Source organism: Sorex fumeus, unplaced genomic scaffold, assembly GCF_029834395.1.
Source record: "Sorex fumeus unplaced genomic scaffold, SorFum_2.1 ptg000092l, whole genome shotgun sequence".
NCBI classification, from domain to species: Eukaryota; Metazoa; Chordata; class Mammalia; order Eulipotyphla; family Soricidae; genus Sorex; species Sorex fumeus.
Window position 1 is genome coordinate 11,618,648 of NW_026606149.1, and position 18,454 is coordinate 11,637,101.

The following is an 18,454-nucleotide window of genomic DNA, read 5'->3' on the forward strand; positions in this document are numbered from 1 at the left end:
CCCTCAACTTATAGTTGAGTATTGTGGCGCTTTGGCCTGGCCCATTTCAATGCCAGGGTAGCTCACAGCTCGCTCTGGATTCATTCAGTCCCTCGTTGGGACCCTGCTCTTGGGATGCTAGGAACTAAGGGCAACTGAGCCAAGAAAGCAGATGCCTAGGAGTAAATATTATTTGGAGTCAATCAACTCTTAACTTACAAAGCATAATATTAACTGTCTTCCTGCGTCCATACAGAAAGGACATTACTTTAAGAAAAACTATTCAAAAGACATAAGGAGAGGAGAAAGGCAACATTAACTTATGATGCAAGTTCAGTGCCCTGGAATGGGTGTGTCCTGATAAACGTAAGCTACCTGAGGAAGGACAAAACAGTGTTTTCCTACAGTTGATGAAGGAGCGGGGTTATTTGGGAACCTCTTCTATAACCTGAGAAGATGGCAGACTTCTTTTCTCCCTCAAGGAATCTTCCTATCAGGGCTAGTTGTTACGCAGAGCTTTTGCTGGGGAAAGAAAGTGATCTTGTGAGAAAGGAGCCTTCAGTTAATGGTTAACGAGAAGAAAGGTAAGATACTGGGTTTTGAATTTTGTCATTTACGAACAATCAGCCATTGAAAAGAAAAGCAGAAAAACTTACTAATAGAAATACTAAAAACCTCATGCAATAAAAAATTTAATTTCTTTATTTTGCTTTGGGGCTACACCTGGCGATGTTCAGGGCTTACTCCTGACTTAATACTCAGAAATTATTCCTGGTGGTGCTTTGGGAACCCTATGGGATGCCAGGGATCAAAATTTAATTTTGATGGGGGTATGGTGCCACCAGCAGGTCAATCTGTACCTGTGAGGCAAGTGCATCAGCAACCTCATGGCACCTTCAGACTTCCAGATACCCCAAAATTGCTGCTGTGCTTTTGACCAGACCCCAAAAACTTGGGGCAAACTTTACCAAGAAAGTAAATGGACAAAAGTTAGGTATATGGGAGACACACCCACAAACCACCTCCAGCTCAGCTATATAATTGGAGGCCTGGCCTCTCTGGTTCCTGATTGAACTGCTTAACAGCCATGATCCCAAAAACTCAGAGACAAATCTCGGAACCCAGCAGCTTTTGGCAGGGATGCATCCGGTTCCTACAATGGGTTACCGGCGCCAGACCAACCCAGGGGAGAAAGGGTGCTGTCCCTTCGCCTGCTCCCCCTTGGCGGCTCCGTGGCCACCATTTTCCAGAAGCCATTAAACAGGTTTGGGCCCTCAGTGACGAGACACGCGGGGTCTCACAGAATGGGGGTGAAGCCGGCCCTTTCCTCCCTGTCCCAATGAGACCCTGAGTCACCATCCAGAACAGCTTCTCTGGCTCCTGATTAAGCTGCTTAATGGCCATGATCCCAGAGACTCAGAAACAAATCTCAGAACCCAGTGGCTTTTGGCAGAAACGCGTTCGGTCCCTCCAGTAGGTTACCGTAGGTTCCCTGCAGGTGGGAATAGGTTTCGTGCCTTGTCCTGTTCCCCCTGGCATCTTGGTGGCTGCCATCTTCCAGAGGCCACTGGACGATCAGGATTGGGTCCACAGTGACGAGACATGCGGGGCCTCACGGGACGGGGGTGGAGCTGGCCCTTTCCTCCCCACCCCAAAGAGACCCCGAGTCACCACCCATGAATGGCCTCTCTGGCTCTTGATCAAGCTGCTTAATGGCCATGGTCCAAAAGACTCAGGAACAAATCTCAGAAACCAAACCCAGCAGGTTTGGGCAGAAATCCCTCCAGATTTAATTGTTAAAATTTCAGAAATCCAAAATCACGCAGCCACTACTGCAACCACACGACATCATATGTTGTTCATAACCAGCAATAGAAAATAAATTGTCTGCAGTTGCCTTTTCAGCAGATCTGAGTGTTGGGGTAAAATCCCAAATAACAATGGTGGGTCTGATGTCAGAATATTGAATGTAATCAAAGTATATATATAGAGAGAGTAATGTGGAAATCATCTGCCCCACAGGTAGAGGGAGCATGTGGGATAAGGGGGGGTTACACTGGGGTTTTTGGTGGTGAAAAATGGGCACTGGTGAAGGGATGGGTGTTTCATTGTATGACCGAGACTTATGACCTGAAAATTTTGTAACTGTTCTCATGATGATTCAAGAAATAAAGTTATAAAAAAAGGAGAAAAAAAGTAAGGTGAAGTTCATGCCCAATTCAATAAGCCTAATCAATGGCTGAATAAATAGCAGTACTCCTCTATAAAAAAATTGAATTTTGATTCCAAAATTTAGTTTAAATTGAATTTAAATTTGCCGGGAGAGCCCGGCAAGCTACCGAGAGTATTCGATATGCCAGACACAGTAACAACAAAAGTCTCCAATGGAGACGTTACTGGGCCCGCTCGAGCAAATCGATGATCAACGGGAGGGCCTTTACCTTTACCTTTACCTTTAAAATGCCATAAATTTAATTTTTAATGTAATACCACAGAATAAATATGTGATTTATTATTTTTTTATTAAAAGTGTAAACGTTTGAGGGGCCAGAGGGATTATACAGCAGGTCTAGCATTTACCTTACATGAGACTGACCTGGCTTTGGTCCCTGGAATCCCATATGATCTCCTGAGCACTACCAGGAGTTATTTCTGAGCAGAGTTAGGAGTAAATCCTGAGTATCCTCAGGTGTGGCCTCAACCTTCCCTCGACCCCAAATACAAACCTTTTAATGAAAGTCTTTTTTCTTCTATGATTTGATTACTGAACAGAGAGTTAAGTTTCTTTCTAAATATTTTACTGCTTACAATAGAAAACATATCCAGTAATCCCTGAACCCTCAATTTTTCTCCCGATTTTTTTTTATCACACCTGGTGAGGGCTTACTCTTGGCTCTGCACTCGGGAATCACTCCTGGTAGTGCTCCAGGGACTATATGGGATGCTGGGATCAAACCCAGGTTGGCCATATGTAAGGCAAGTTCCCTACCTGCTATGCTGTAGCTCCATCTCCTATGAAGTAAATTTTGTATTTTGAAAAAAGCGTGTACATTTTACTGACGCAGTTCAGCAAAGGTTTCGGTGTCAGCACTTGACACACTGTGTCATTGATCAGGGCTGTGAACGTGGATAAAAGTTGTGAGAAGCAGTATATCTGATAGAAACAGGAGAAAAGATAAATCTTATTCAGGTAGCATTTACTCAGCTTGGAGTATGGTACTTTTCTAATCTGGGAGGGCAGCTAATAATTAGTCAAACATTATTTAATTTGAGTAGATAAAGCAGGTAGGGGGTGGAATAAAACTGATAAGATGAAAATAAGTCAGATAAGTCATTTTTCCCTTGGGGTTGATGTGGACTTAAGTGTGTAAGTTTGAGAAAGTTGCATGGTGCCGCAGACTGGCTCGGTCGGGAACCACCAGGCTGAGGGAACGTGGGAGAAGGTTTACAGGAAAGCAGGAGATTCGGCGATGACAGACAGACACCAACACAAGTGAGGTTGAGTGCTGCTGCGATTTTACTGAGCACAGAGTTCCTTTTTTATACAGTCAAGGCAAAATCATAGAACAAAGGGCCAGAATACAATCGGACATTACATCATATCGTGGTTACTTATTGGTGACATATTCCAAAAAATATCGAGGGACAAAAACACTTTCTTAATACACTTCCTGCTTTAAATTAGGACAAAACATTTACCTATGAATTCTTTACAGTGATTACACAGGATTTAATGTCTAACCATGGTTCCCCTTTCTACAGAGTTCTCTATCATTGTTTTTCTTCAGCAACTTTTGTTTTCATATGACAGGGTCTTAACCACACATCACAATCCAGGAAGGGTCTCGGACCTTCCCATATATTGGTTTGCAACACTTTGTTTTTCTGTTAATAAACTCCAGAAACTGTGCTTGAATCAGTTTTTGTATGGGGGGGATAAAGGTTTCACAATGTCCCTCATTCTCTCATATGGTAGCTTATTGTTTTCTTTTATGTTAGGCACCCTTGCTTGAAATTAAGGGCTGTACTGTATGCTAAGAATCTAATTGTTTTAGCCACAATATTTGGCGGTTTTTCTGGCTCCTGTTATTGTTTGGTTTCACTATGACTCCTGACCTTTGTCAAACCTAACATCTCCTTAGTTTCCTACAGATTTCACAATGATTAAAAGCAAACTATAACTACAAAGCTTCTACCTATTAATTCTAAATACCTAACTTATAAGTAAAATTGGCAGGCAACCATTATAAACTCCATCTGGGATGCAGAAGAGCCACATACCAAAGTGCCACAGAAGCACACAAAGCAGGATAAGAAAAGGGGGCGCCGGAGGCATAGACCCAAAGGTCGGGAACCTCCCTTTCCCGCGGGGCCTGGGCCAGGCCCAGGTCACCTTAGCAGGTTGCTACGCGGGCGACACCATTGACGGCGTGGCAGCATGGTGCTTGGTAAAGGATGTGAAAAGAAGTGAGTAAGAGAGGTAGACAAGATCTGGAGCTTCTCATAAGCCATTATGTATTCCAAAGAGGTGTTTTTAAAAGGTAAAATATTAACCATTGGTGTATACATTATGGGCTGGAGCGATATCACAGCGGTAGGGTGTTTGCCTTGCAAGCGGCCAACATGGCCGACCCGAGTTCGATTCCTCTGCCCCTCTCGGAGAGCCTGACAAGCTACCGAGAGTATCTCGCCCGCACGGCAGAGCCTGGCAAGCTACCCGTGACGTATTCAATATGCCAAACACAGTAACAACAAGTCTCACGATGGAGACGTTACTGGGCCCGCTCAAGCAAATCGATGAACAACGGGAGGAACATGACCGTGACCGTATACATTATAATGGGGTTGGAGGGCATTGGAAGGAGGAATACCAGGGAAGGATGATGTGGAAGAGCAGGCAGTGAGATTGGAATGTTGAAAGTTTGACAGGTGGCTAAGTGAGAACTGTATCAGACATCTCCAGACTTTTCCTGCCTGCTCAATGTCAGGTTCTTATTACTCAGCATTTTCACTCTCCTCCTTTTCTCCAAAGCTTTTACCTTTTTACGTACTTCTTATCTTACACATTTATTTTGTTTATGACCTATGTTTTCTAACTTTCCCTCACTCCCCCTGTCATGTAAGGTCTTTGATGACAGAATTTTATGTCTTTTAACCTGTGTGCCATTTTGTACATGGCACATGGAAAACACACATAGAATGAATATTTAGAAGCCCAGGAAGAATGGGCTGATGAACTGGAAGTGAATGGGGCTTGTGGTTCCAGCATCTTAACAAAGAAGACTGGAGGAAGCTAGACTGTAGTTTCTCTTCATACTATATTTGAGATATTTCTGTTCATTTAGAGATGAAAACCACAGATATACATGAATTAAAGTATAAGTAGGTAATAAAAGGGGAGGATTAACCTTGGGGTGGGGAGAGAGTGCAAGTGATAGGACAATGAAGAGAATGAAGAGAGAAATGAGCTTTGAAAGAATGGGGGCTGTGACTCAATGTTAGAGCCCATGCCTTGCATGTGTGAGGTCCCGAGTCTATCCCTGGAACTTTGGGGAAAAACATTCTGTAAATAAAGAAAGAAGGGAAAATTTACTCCAACTAGAGGTGATAGCAATAATGTACAGTCCGCACGGTTGGTAATAAGAGCACAAAATTTGCTGGTGTGAAGCTGAGATTTTAAAAGTATGAGACCAGAGATACAGTACAGAGGTTAGGGCATATGCCCTACATACACCCAATCCAGATTTGGTTGGCACCATGTGGCCTCTCAAGCATCATTAGGTGTAATCCTGGAGGTCCCTGAATACTGCCAAGGTGGCCCTGGTAGACCCTAGTATTACAATATCTACCAGGCCTCTGAGCTATGATTGAGTCCTACCACTTCCAAAATAATAAGTAGGGGTGAAATCCTAGAGGGAGTCTTTATATTAGAGTGTGCAAGCCACTGCAATGGTTTTTTAAAAATCTTTTTCATTGAAATATTACACTAATAACACATAAAAATGTGAATTTATAGTTAAGAAATTCTACAAAGTGGAATCCTATTTCCCAAAGGAGAGACAAACCACCTTTGTCTATCATCGTTGATTCATTGACCTAATTAATTTAACATGAATAGCAAAGGTATACTTGTTTCTCTTCATTTGATTAATAAACTGTTAGGTTTATGTTTGTTCCCATTGTAGGTGATAGAACACCTTGGAGGCAAGGGTTTTTGTTTATTTTTCGTTTGTGTGAGTGGTGTCAATTCCACATATACAGAGTATGAAGCTTAACACCCTGAAATTCCATAGTACTGTAAACCAGTGATAAATTAATAAAAATAGAAAATCCCATTGTATAACCAGTTCAGTTGGTTTATCCTTCACTCAGTCTTTTAGGTTAATTTTTCTATTGGTGCTCTGACGAATATTTTTCACACCTGATTTTTGAAACATATAGAAATATATTTAACTGTCTGACTATAAATGCAGTAGCAATTAATGGGTGATAGTATATGCATATGTTCAGGTTTTATCATATGTTACTAGTCACATTTTAGCCATTCCTGTGGGTGTGTAGTGCTTACACTGGGGCTTTAATTTGCTTTTTCTGATAATGAACTAGGGTACCTTTTGGTTTATTGGCAATTTGTCTATTTTATATTAAGTTGAGTTTTTTGATTTGTTTGCTTTTGGGCCACACCAGGGAGTGTCCAGGGATTACTCCTGACTGTACACTCAGAAATTATTCCTGATAGGCTTGGGAGACCATAGAGAGTGCTAGGGATCAAACCTGACAAAAAAAAGTACCTATTCACTATAATATCACTTATCTCAAGTTTCTTTTTTGTGATTGATGTTAGGAATTCTTTATATTTTTAAAATCATTCCTTTATCAGAGAGACACTATACATTTGTACTATCTTAATAATGGCTTTAAATTAACATACATGAATAAAATCCAGTTTTCCTTTTCCTTTATGATTGGTGCTAGCGTAGTTCTGTTTGTAGAATGTTTACTTTAGGGCTGTGAATCTTTTCTCATCTAGAGATGCTGCTAAATGTGCAAGATGGCTGGAGTGATTACTATGTAAGATGTGAGATAGTTATAAGCCTTGAAGAGATGCTGAAACCAAAGGCAGGGAAATGAATTAGAACCTGTAAGGATAGCATAGTTTCTTTGATTAAAATTGTTAGTAATCTTGAGGATGATTGGTAAGGTAAGTTGATAGGTATTTTCAAATCAAAGTGATAGATTTTCATGGCAAGGTATATACAGGTCATGTGGGGGAAGAAAAAGTGAAGAAGACGCAGAGAATTCTGATGACTAGACATGATGCCATCAAGTAGGATGAGAAAAGGGGTAAGGAGGTTAGGGAGCAGCAGAGTAAGTTAAAAATCTCACATACTCTTCTCATGTGCTTATGGAATAGCTTTGGAACATTTGTATACCAGTACTTAGGACTTCTGGAAATAAAAACTATGGAACTTTATTGTTTGTACTTGGAGGTGGTGGCTATAAAATCCAAATTAGAGACACTCTATTACTCCATTTATATTTTTATTAGCGTAATTTATTTTTGGTGAATTAACCTGTAGAGCATGTACCTATAGCCATAATGGGCCCTGGATCTTCCAGACAATACCTGGATGTGTATACTGGCCTGAGATAAGAAGTCATCATAAATTTAGAAATCCCAGTTTCTTATTCAGTCTTCCACGGTAATTTGTACTGCCCACACAGAATGTACTATACTTTTAGAGGTATCATGACTATATTTCTGGGAGACTATTGTTGTTGTTGTTAAATTTATTTATTGAATCACCGTGAGAAAAGTTACAAAGTTTTCCGGTTTAAGTCTCAGTCATACAATAATCAAACACCCTTCCCTTCACCAGTAATTATCTTTCATCACCAAGAACCCAATATACCCCTCTTCCCATCCCTCCCAATGCCTGTGAGGCAGATGATTTCTATTTAACACTCTCTCTACTCTGGTTACATTCATTATTTTGACAAAAGAAGCACCATTATTGTTTGGAATTTCCCCCCAACAATCAGAACTGCTGAAAAGGCATTGTGAAGTAATTTATTTTCTATTGCTGGTTGTGAAAACCATATGATGTCGCGCAGACGCTATCGTGGCCGCGCAATTTTGGATTTCTGATAGTTTACTAATTAAGTCTGGAGGGATTTCTGCCAAGAGTCAGATAATTATGAGATTGGTTTCTGTGCGTTTGGTGCCATGGCCGTACCGGAGAGCCGCTCATGGCCGGCAACTCGTGGCCTCGGTAGGGCGTGAAGGATGAGCCGGTTCCGCTCCCCTCCCCCATGCTGGGAGACTATTAATCCCTTCATTTCAGTATTATTCTAGAAGTTTAAATGATTGGATGTGACATCATACCCAGAGGTATTAGAGCATCTTTATATTTTCAATTACTTACCTGTGTGTTTTCAAAAGTCCGGCGGCTTCCCCCACCCCAGGGAGGTCGATGGAGATGAGCAGGCGAGGGCCACACTGGTCGGCATCAATTGTAGTTTAGTCCAATCTTCACTCCACTTCTGCTTCTCTCTCTCAAGCCTGAGCCCCTCTCACTTCTGACTCTGCCCTCTGGAGCCCGAGCTCAAGCCAGAGCCAAAGCCTGAATCTGAGCCTGAACCTCAGCCTGAGCCTCAGCCTGGCGCAGGCGCAGGCTCAGGCTCAGGCTCAGGCTGAGGTTCAGGCTCAGATTCAGGCTTTGGCTCTGCAGTCCTCAAGCCAGGTTTATCTTCCTAGCCCCAGCAGGGTCCTAGTCTCATCGTGACTTACCTTTGGATCATGACAACATTTGTTCATGACCATGCCCTCAACTTATAGTTGAGTATCGTGGCACTTTGGCCTGGCCCATTTCGATGCCAGGGTAACTCACAACTTGCCCTGGGTCCATTCAGTTCCTCGTTGGGAACCTGCTTTGGGGGTGCTAGGAGCTAAGGGCAACTGAGTCAAGAAAGCAGATGCCCAGGAGTAAATATTGTTTGGAGTTAATCAACTCCCAAGTTACAAAGCACAATATTAACTGTCTTCCTGTGTCCATACAGAAAGGACATTGTTTTAAGGTAAACTATGCGAAAGACATAACTTACAATCCAAGTTTAATGTCCTTAGAAGGATCTGATCTTACAAGCTAACAGAATCTGATTAGGAAGAAAAGGTGATTAACTGGCTGGGGAAGAGAGCACAGAGAAGAGTTTACAGATAAACAGAGGAATGGGAGTGACACTGTGATGGGTATAACCCAATAAACCTAAACTCCCTGTGGCAATGTTATCCTACACTTACCTTGCATTTTTCTTTTTCATATCAAGCTAAAACAAGCATCTCCAAAAGTAATCATTTTTTATTCCTTATTAGAATGTATGGGTGAGTATATGATGTGTTTGGTGATTATTGTTATTATTTGAGCATTTTTTGTTGTTCATAGATATAGAATCCCCAATTATACAAATATATAATTTTGAGATTTTTAGTTCATTTTCCCTTTTTTCTCTCATTTAGGCATATTAGGGTCCACAGAGTCTGGAAGAAGTATGTGTATATTACTCTGGACTACCTACTTTTCATGAAGGGCAACTTATTTATGACTCAAATGTATGGTAGAGGTCAGGAAAGTTTAGTTCATTTTAGTTACAATGCAGCATTATTAGGTATTTCACTTCCTTGTCATATAATTTTGACAGTAACCTACAAATTTAGGGTCTATCTTTTTTATTATTAGGGTAGGGGGCACATGCACTCATGCTCAGAGGTCATCTCCTGGTTCTGTGCTCAGGTCAAGGAATCAATCACTCCTGGCAATGCTCAGGGGGACCATATACAGTATTCATGATTGAACCCAGGTTAGAGGCATGGAAGGTGAGCTTCTTACCCTCTCAACTCTCTCTGGTCTGAGTTTTGTCTTCTTTTCACACATGTTAACTGAAATAAGAAAGAATATAGTTGAAGACATTGTGATTTAAACTTTATATATGTATAGCACTGTAGCACTGTCCTCCCGTTGTTCATTGATTTGCTCGAGTGGGCATCAGTAACATCTCTATTGTGAGACTTGTTGTTGTTACTGTTTTTGGCATATTGAATATATGTACTTTATCATATATAAACTATATGTACACTATATATAAACTTTATGTATATAAAAGTTGTCGGAGGGAGTTGGGGGCTCCCCATTTGGTATTGCTCAGGAGCTACTCCTAGGTATTCCTGGCTTAGAGCTCAGATGTCCATGCAGTGCAAGGGATTGCACCCAGGCTCCCTGCATGCTTAAACATGTGCTGTAGCCCAGTTATTTATCTTTCCCAAACTTGGCAAAGCTGTACTGGGAGCCACCACCATGGGAGCCATGCTCCCTCATCATGTAATGCTGGGAATTGAACTCCACAGGCAAGGCATGTATTCCAGCCCTTTGAGTATCTTCTGGTCCCTAAGTTTTTTGTTTCAAGGACTGCCCTATGCTTCACAAAATATTGTCAGTGTTTTCCCCTGAGATACTGGGAGCCCCAGTGTAGTAACCAAAAAGTCTCTTATTCTTCCTGGACTTCAGTGGAGATCCTGTCCTCAGTAGCATGCTGTAGGGAAGGCAGTCACGATCACTATCATGACCATCCTGTTTGTTGTTCGTCGATTGCCTAGAGCATGCCCCAGTAACGTCTCCTTCGTACTAGCCCTGAGAAATTTTTAAAAAGTGCCATATTCAAGGTTCTTTCAGGGTTAGGAGAATGAGACCCATCATTGTTACTGGTATATGGCATATTGGGTATGCCACGGGGAGTTTGCCAGACTCTGCCGTGTGGGCAGGTTACATTTGGTACCCTGCCAGTTTGTCCAAAGTAAGAGTGAGATAATAAGATGTCGGGAGCTGGGTTTTATAGTCTCTGGGAAGGCAGTATCATATTCAAATCTCTCTTGCCATAGTCTTCAGGACACAGATCTGAAGTTTTACTGCACCAGAGAGGTCTTTGTCTTCCTGGTGTTACATTTTTTCTTTTTTTTTTTTCCAAAAATAGCAGTTTCAGCTACATTGGGACTAACCATCTCAATATGTATAAACAATGCTCAGTCTTTTCTGGGTTATTACAATGTCTTCCCTTTCTCCTCCTCCTCCTCTTCCTCCTCCTCCTCCTTTTCCTCCTTCTCCTCCTCTTCCTCATGTCTTCTCTTCCTCCTCCTCCTCCTCCTTTTTAAAAAATTAATTTTTTATTGAAGCCCCACAAAGTTGTTCACTATTGGATTTCAGTCATACTGTTCTATCATTTGTCCATTCACCAGTGTACATTTTCCACCACCAATGTTCCCAGTTTCCCTCCCGCCACCCCTTTTCCCCCATCCCCAAAACCCCAGTCTGGCAGGGACTTTTCTCCTCTCTCTCTCTCTCTCTCTCTCTCTCTCTCTCTCTCTCTCCTCTTCTGGGAATTATGGTTTGCAATACAGGAGGTGAGCGGATATTATGTTTGTTTCTTTACCTACTTCCAGCACTCAGGAGAGCTTTCATAATTGTTCATAATTGATCACATTACTACCTTCATGAAAAAAATGGATTGTGATCAGTACTGACTCTGAATTCAGAAATTACTCCTAGCAGTGCTTGGGGACCATATGGGATGCCAGGGATTGAACCAAGGTCAGCCATGTGCAAGGCAAACGCCCTCCCCACTGTACTATTGCTCCAGCACCTGTTAATCCAGTCTTACTCAGAGGATTGTATAATAGAGAGACACATGTAGATTAAAAGGATGCTGTAAGTCACCTTTACAAAATAATTTGAGGTGTGTATGTGTGTGCATGTGTGCAACAACCACTGGTGGTCAGGGCTGACTCCTGGCTCTTGCTCAGGAACAATTCTGGCAGTGCTTAGGAAACAATATAGGGGTCTGGGGATTGAACCCTGTTATGCTGTGCCAGGCAAGTTCCCTACCCAATACTGTCTCTCTAGCCTAATTAGAGTCATTTTTAAAAGATCTTATATTATGCTCTCATTGAATTGAAATGAAAACTTTTTTTCTTTTAAAATTCTAATGCATACAGGCCAGTCTATCATTTTGGACTAGAGCGATAGCACAGCGGGTAGTTTGTTCGCCTTGCACACGGCAGACCCGGGTTCAATTCCTCCATCCCTCTCAGAGAGCCCGGCAAGCTACTGAGAGTATCCCGCCCGCATGGCAAAGCCTGGCAAGGTACCCGCGACGTATTCGATATGCCAAAAACAGTAACAGCAAGTCTCACAATGGAGATATTACTGGTGCCCGCTCAAGCAAATTGATGAGCAATGGGAGGACCGTGCTACAGTGCTACAGAACTCTAAACTTTGCTCTAAAACTAAAGTCTCCATCCATGTCCCTGAGAATTCCCCTTGAGCAAACCAGCCATTGCACATGTTGATGCAAGTATGTAGATTTCTGTGAAGTATATAAACCTGTTAAAATTAAATCATCACTTTTTGTAATTCCATAACCCATTCCCATTTTTGTCTTTAAGAACAACTTTTCTACTTAATGTCAATAAACTTTCAGACTTCTGATTTTTATGAAGATGTTTGTTCATGTCTTTATAGACCACATCCTCCATCTAGTGACCAAAAGGGAGGATTGCATCTTGAGTAGAGATTGTTTTGAGAAACTTGCTACAGAAATTTACCAACAAACATAAGAAGGATTGGTTTTCACTTCCTTGGATACCTTTTGAAAAGATATAGGGTTGTGCAATGAATCCTCAATATTCCTTTAAATTGTCAGAAGGAAAATGTATTGCTAAGTGTTTGTTAGCTATTTTCATGTGCTTTATAATCAGGCATTTTGTTTGTCTTTTGCTGTGGACCATGCAGAGGTGCTCAGGGCTTACCCTCAACGATCACTTCTGGTGCACTTCAGGGACCATAGGGTTGTCAGGGATGAAACCCAGGTCAGCCACATGAAAGGCAAATGCCTTACCCACTGTTTGTTTAGGGTCACACCTGGCTGTGTGTTCAGGGATCAGTCCTGGTGATGCTTAGGGAACTATATGCAGGGCTAGGGATCTAACCTGAGTTGGCCACATCTAGGCAAGTGACTTATCTACTGTATTATCTCTCCAGCCTCCATAATAAATCAGATTTGTGTGTTATTTTTGGACTAATAACCCAAGAAAATCTTTTCTGTATTCGTACCTTTTAAAATACAAAATACCTTTTAAAATACAAAATAATAGTAATATTTTACATTTTACTATTCTATAAGATCTGATTTTAAAAATTCAGATTCATGGGGTCAGAGTTAGCAGGTAAGGCACTTGCCTTGTACACAGCAGACCCTGGTTTGATCCCCAGAACCCCATTTAGTTCCCTGAGCCTGTCAGGAGTGATACCCTGAGCACAGAGCTAGGCATAAGCCCTGAGCATTGCTTGTTGTAGCCCCCAAACAAACAACATGTGTAGAGAATGAATGGCAAATAGCAACAGTGGGGAAAATCACTGGTTGGAGATTACAGAAAGAAAAATGCCAAGGAAAGAGAAATGGAGGGGAAAAACAAGAAGAGAGGTCTAAAAACAATACGGCCCAGAGTCCTTGGGCCCCTCTATGGTGCAGAGGTCAAGCATCTATTCGGATCCAGCTAAGCCACTGGATCCAATATTACCTTAAGCATGGGACCCAAACCACAACAACTTAACTTACATAATATCTCCTGGGACCAGAGAAATTCTACAGCAGGTAGGGCTTTTGTCTTACTCGCAGCTGACCAGGGTTAGATCCTTGGCATTCCCTATGATACCCCAAGACTTGCCAATAGTGATCCTGAGCACAGGGCCAGGAGTAATCCCTGAGCGTTGCCGGGTGTGGTTCCAAAGCCAATTCAAGAAAATTGTATCTTTCAAGGAGTCAGGCTGGGGGGTGGGAAGGAACCTGAGATAAGCGGTGAAGGAATGGGGGAAGTGGGAGGCAGGGCTGGAGGTGGGAACAAAAGACGCCTGGAAACCCACTGCAATCGACCCTGAAAATCCTGAGTCTAAAGAAAAGTAAGCAGAACTCTGCGCAGGCTCTGCATGTTCGAGCCCCAGCACCGCAAGGTCCCCCGTACCACAGGCAGCGACTTCCAGGAGCGAAGTCAGGAGCGAACACGGCAAAAAACTGGGTGGAATGGCGGGGGCGCAGCTCGTGGAGGGAACACTCCGTGCGGGCGGGAGCGGCAGCCCGGCCGGTCTCTCGGCCCGCGGGCGAGGAGGTCCGGCGTCCCGCCCAGGGTCCTCGACCTTGCTCAGAGCGGGTCTCCGACGTGAAGGGCTCGGGTTGACCTCCGCAGGGCCCCGGGGTTGGGGGCGCCTGGCCTTTCCGGGAGAGGCTCCTGTGAGAGGCTGGGGGCGCCTGCGGCTGACAGCACCGGCGGCACTTGGGGCGCTGCGGGCGCCTCAGCGTAGCTCCTCGGCTTCCCCCCGGCGGTCTCGAAGTCGCGGAGCTTCGGGGGCGTCGCCCGAGGAGGCTGCCGGCCCGGCCCGCGTCCACGCCGGGTGAGCGGCCCTGGTTTTCCTGGAGACTGAGGGGGTTGGGTCCGCCGAGGGCGAGGCCCCGGAGTCTCGGGCAGGAACCGAAGCCTGGAGCTTGGAGCTCCCGGGCGTTTCGCGAAGCCAAGCCCCTGCCCGCCGGCCGGGCCGATCTCTTGCCCTCCTGGCGCAGCAGCGGAGGCTCCGGGCTCTGGGCGGCGGCTCGCAAAGCCCAGGCAGAGCCAGTGCTCGGCCACTGGGCGCTCTGGGAGGGCGAGCCGGGCGGAGGGATTCGGAGCCCGCCCGTCAGTCGTCTCCGGGCTCTCCCGGCCGCCCCCCGGAAGTGCCGCCCCTCCCGCGGAGAGGCAGAGCCGGCCTGCCTCTGCGTGTCTGTCGCGAAGCCTGCAGGTTGTTGTTGATCCCTGTGGCCCGTGTTTGGTTCCTGGCGCTCCGAGGGTTCCTTGAGCCTTCCAGAAGTGATCTCTTAGTAAGGTCCGAGTGCCCCTGGGTATATCATCAAAACCCAAAAGATAATGTTTTTACCATTGAAGTTTGCTGTTTAAAGACTTATTTTGGAGTTATTCTGATGATGGGGTTGCTGTTATGCAATTATTAATCTGACTTGCAATCCTTTTGTAGTGTTTATTACCTTTCTAGATTCGTTGTTTGCTTACAGAGCCATTCATTTGAATGGCGCAGCCTGCTGTTGTGTACCATTATTATTCATTACTATGTTATGTACTATATTATGAATGCCATGCTCTGCAAGTAGAAGCACCACACTTTAGTTATGTGGAGTACTGCTATGTTGATCACACTAGGCACAGCTGTCTTTTTTTGCTCTTATTCACACAGATACACAGTGACTACTATGTTTCATGTACACTGCTCTCTACTGCATCAATTGGGCCATTTTATCTTCAGTTCTGATGTCACTGAATTCTTTTCCAATATTCTTGCCTGCCCAATTTTATCACCCTCCCCACTGGTCACCTTTGACTTTGTTTATACCTTAAATCTCCTGTACACAATACTACTACAAATATTCCTTTTGACTTTCACAAGTGATCATGTGTGAGCCATGTGGGGAACCAAGCTGGATCTCAGTGGTTGATTGTTCTGAGAAGGTTTATTTCCCCCTTCTTTTAGTGTTAGTGTTTTGATTGATGCTCAGTGATGTGGTGGCTATTCCTTGTGATATTTTTCCAGCTTGATGGAAAGTTAAGTCCTTGCTTGGGAAGGTGGGTTGAATACTACTCAGGCCCAGTGGGTTTTTTTTTTTTGTCTACTAGACCCACATCTGGATCTGCTGGCGTGGGCACAGGATGTTTTAGGGATTGATTATTGATTTCTGTATGTGTGACACATCTACTCCTGTCCTGAGGCATTTTAACAGCTATGAAAACAGATTTTCCCATAGGGGCCTTCCTGGGATGTACCATCTGTATGTCTTGGTAGTGAATCCTCTGAATAGCTCAGGTGAACAAGTACATTATCAAGTAAACTTTAACAGAACACTGACCATTTGTAGGATTTCCACATGTATTGCTCATGTGCAGGATTTGTGATTTGTGATGGATTGCCACTTTCACATACATGTGTAGTGAGTCTCCAGGTCATGCTTCTGATTGGGCTGTTTTTCAAGTTTGCTTGCTCACATAGATTTCCCACATTTGATTATGCACAGTGGCATGGTTTTTAAAAATTTTTGATTTTTTGGACACACCTGGCAATGCTCAGGGCTTACTCCTGGTGCTGTGCTCAGGGATCATCCCTGGCAGTGCTCAAAGAAACATATGGGATGCTGGAAATTGAATCCAGATCAGCAGTGTGCAAGTCAAGCACCTTACCTGCTGTACTCTCTCTGGTCCCTGGCATGATTGATTTTGTTTCCATGCAGCATCATAGTGCTGTGTGCATCGTTAAAGTAGAGCTTCTCATATCCTCTCTACCACTTACTTAATCACTTAACTTCCCGTTAGTCGTCGATTTGCTCGAGGCGGGCGCCAGTAACGTCTCCATTTGTCCCTGTCGCTTGGTAGTGTATCCTCTCTACCAGTTGCTGCAAAGCCAGTAGCGTGGAATGTCTGCTAGTGCAATACTCCTGAAGGTTAATTCTATTTAAGGGCCTCCTGAAATACTTCTGCTTTCCTTTTTACCCCAGCTTAAAAAAAAATCTGAATCGACTTGAGATATATAGTTACAAAGTTGTTCATGATTGAGTTTCAACCATTCAATATTCCAACACCCATCCTTTCACCAGTGCACAGTTCCCACCACCAATGGTCCCAGTGAAATACTTCTGCTTTCTACAGGGTGGCTTTATCACCTTCACCTCTGGCTGCGCGTGCCCACTTCTTGCCACACGGGCCAGTCACAGCCGCTAGCGCCAGCTTTATGAATGCCTGCCGAGTGGGGTGTGGCCTCCCCTACGTGCCGCCTGGGGCTGTGGCCTTGCCCGCAGGCGGCGCTTGCCTGAGATTCTGGTTTCATTCATTCCTGCTACAGCTTCACAACTGTGAGGATCTTTGTCCGGCCCAGCTTCTGGGCTGCTTCGCACGCTATTTCAGGGGAGGGGACGGCCCTGCCGCAACCCTATGACCCAGGTGGGTGGCCAGAGCGTGGGCTTGGAAGGGATAGCCGAGCGCACGCCGTGACTCAGGGTTTGTCGGTCCGCGGCCCTAGGCAGTCCGCGAAGTTTGGCTCTGGTTGTTTTCTCCATGAGGTTCCAGATTCAGGTCAGCCTGTGGCTGCTTCTCAGTCCGTCAGAGTGAGGCCCGTTTCCCCCTCAGGCTGCCACAGCCCGCTGGCCCTTGTTCACCACCAGAGCGTGGCCGGCGCTTCTCTCTCAGGTGTCCGCCTGCGCTCTTACCCCGTCGCTCTCGCTCTCCTGCGCGCTCAGGTGCTGGCCTTGGCGGCGGTCACCAGAGCCTCTGGGCGTTTTCTCCTGATCCTCCAGCCTTTCCTGTGCTGGTTGGCCCCTGCAGTGAAGCGCGGGAGCCCACTCGGCTTGCCCTGAGGCAAAGCAGGTGAATGCTTTGACCCTCAAATTATTCCAGCCAAGGGCCAGAGGGGAACTTCTTTGGGTCTGAGTACCGGCGTTTTGTTTTTTTCTTCCCTCACTGAGGTAAAATAATATTCTCTGAGAAAGATTTTGAGAGAAGTGAGTGGGGCTGGAAGGAGAGAGGCTGCCAATGTCCTAGGAAAGAGCTTGGGTTGGTGCTCGGTGCGAGCTAGGGCTTCGGAAACAGCCTCGGGGCAGAGGTAAAGGTAAAGGTAAAGGCCCTCCCATTGATCGTGGATTTGCTCAGCGGGCCCAGTAACATCTCCATTGGAGACTTTGTTGTTACTGTGTCTGGCATATGGAATACTCTCGGTAGCTTGCCGGGCTCTCCGAGGGGCGGAGGAATCGAACTCGGCATGTTGGCCGCTTGTAAGGCGAACGCCCTACCCGCTGTAGGAGCAGGAAAACATCTGCCAGCTGCTACCCCTGAGAACCGCGAGCTCTAGCCTTGCCCCACGTGCTTCTGGAAGCCCCTCCCGCCCCCGCCCCTTGTGTGTGTAAGCCCGTGTGTATGTGCGCGCGCGCATCAGCCCCTCCCGCCCCCGCCCCGTGCGGAGGTGTGTGTGTGTGTGTGTGTGTGTGTGTGTGTGTGTGTGTGGATTTCTACTGTTTTTTCTTCATTCTCCGCCGGGTGTCTGCTGAGCTTTCCCAGGGACGAAGCCGAGACACCCCGCCCCTTCAGCGTTTCCTCAGCCGCGCGCGGTGGTACCGAGTCGGATACCTTGCTCTGCTGATTGCATTTGTCAGCACCAGCAACTTTATTGGAAAGGGGGGACAGCCCCTCCCCCGCGACGACGTCGGGCACTCATGCTTCCCGCTGGCCCGAGGCAGGTCGGCGGGGTCGGGCGGGGCCGGGGCGCTGGGGTCGTGCCGGCGGGGTCCGGCGGGGTAGGGGCTCCGGGGTCGCGTCGGGGGTCGCGCCCGGCGCGGTCGGGGCGCCCGC